Raw genomic sequence first — 1834 nt, 5'->3', positions numbered from 1 at the left:
TATTGTATTGCATTTATTTTATTTTATTTTATTTTATTTTATTTTATTTTATTTTATTTTATTTTATTTTATTTTATTTATTTTTTTTTTTTCTGGCTGGGTACAGCAAACTTTATTGATGGTGCATGACAAGGTAGGGCTCTTTAAGCTCCTCTCCTTCTTCAGGGGATCTGAGATAGAAACTGGAGGTCAGAAGATTCTTTGTGTTGGGGGATCAATTTGAGGCAAGGACTCCCCAGTAGCTGAGGGTCTCTCTTCCTCTCACTGGAGCTGGTAGTCCAGGGAGCTCTTACTACTTGGAGGCTAAGTAGACCATAAGGTTCACCACTCCATTGCTATAGCCAAATTCATTGTCATACCAGGAAATGAGCTTGACAAAGTGGTCACTGAAGGCCATGCCAGCCTCAACATCGAAGGTGGAAGAGTGTGTATCACTGTTTAAGTCTCAGGAAACAACCTTGTCCTCGGTATACCCCAGAATGCCCTTGAGAGGGCCCTCGAAGCCTGCTTCACCACTTTCTTAATGTCATTGTATTTGGCAGCTTTCTCCAGGTGGCAGATCAGATCCACAGCTGACACATTGGGGGTAAGGACACGGAAGGCTATACCAGTAAGCTTCCCATTCAGCTCAGAGATGACCTTGCCCTCAGCCTTGGCAGCGGCGGTAGAAGCAGAAATGGTATTATGGGCAGCCTCTCAGTCAGTACACCACAGCTTCCCACAGGGGCCATCTACAGTCTTCTGGTGGCAGTGATGGCATGGACTGTGGTCATGAGTTCCTCCACGATGCCAAAGTTGTCATGGATGGCCAGGCGGCCAAGCAGTTGGTGGTGCAGGAGGCATTACTGACAATCTTGAGGGAGTTGTCATACTTCTCATGGTTCACACCCATCACAAACATGGGAGTGTCTGCAGAAGGGGCAGAATTGACAACCCTCTTGGCTCTGCCCCCTCAAGTGAGCCCCAGCCTTCTCTAAGGTGGTGAAGACACCAGTGGACTCCACAACATTTTCAGCACCAGCATTGCCCCATTCGATGTTGGTGGGATCTCACTCCTGGAAGATGGTGGTGGGCTTTCCATTGATGACAAGCTTCTCATTGTCAGCTTTGATTGTGCCTTCGAACTTGGCATGGGTAGAATCATACTGGAACATGTAGACCATGTAGTTGAGGTCAATGAAGGGGTCATTGATGGTGACAATGTCCACTTTGCCAGAGTTAAAAGCACCCCAGATGACCAGGTGCCCAATATTGCCAAATCCGTTCACTCTGACCTTCACCATTGTGTCTCAGCATCTTGGCTGGCACTGTGAGGAAGACAAGGCTGTCTGTTGCACAGGCCATTCTTGATCATTTATTTTTCATGCAACAAGTGGTGATAGGGGTTCCTCTCGAGCTTTGGCTTGATGATGACAACAAGAGGAAGAAAATGTTTTTTTCTGTAAAGGGCCATATAGTAAATGTTTTAGACTTTGTGGACCATAAGACCCCTGTTGTAAATACTCAATTCTTGGGAAAGGAGCCGTAAACTTTATGTAAATGATGGGTGTGCCTGTGTTCCAATAAAACTTTATTTACATACACATCTAATTCATACATTTATCCATTCATTCATCTATTCAGCTGATCGTTTATTCGGGCACTGTTCTAGGTGATGGGAATGCAGTAAACTAGATAATCCTCTGCCCTCTGAGAACTCACATTCTTTATTTGTACCCTCCTTAGTGGCTGATTTAATAGGTTAAATAGAGTAGAAGCTCTACCTATCACAGGATAGGGAGATTAGGTATTATTGGATGTGTTTTCGACCTATAGGAAAAAGACAAGTTACATC

The 1834-nt window shown here is 44.4% G+C and overlaps 1 pseudogene; it reads right to left on the bottom strand.

Annotated features, from left to right (window-relative positions):
* Nucleotides 1-230: 230 nt before the first annotated feature.
* On the bottom strand, nt 231-1298 carry LOC120597622 (glyceraldehyde-3-phosphate dehydrogenase-like; annotated as a pseudogene).
* Nucleotides 1299-1834: the final 536 nt, after the last annotated feature.

The sequence above is a fragment of the Pteropus medius genome, unplaced genomic scaffold, assembly GCF_902729225.1.
Source record: "Pteropus medius unplaced genomic scaffold, Ma_sr-lr_union100, whole genome shotgun sequence".
Taxonomy (NCBI): domain Eukaryota; kingdom Metazoa; phylum Chordata; class Mammalia; order Chiroptera; family Pteropodidae; genus Pteropus; species Pteropus medius.
The sequence above is the reverse complement of the archived record's forward strand: the minus strand, read 5'-3'. Positions and strand labels throughout refer to the sequence as shown.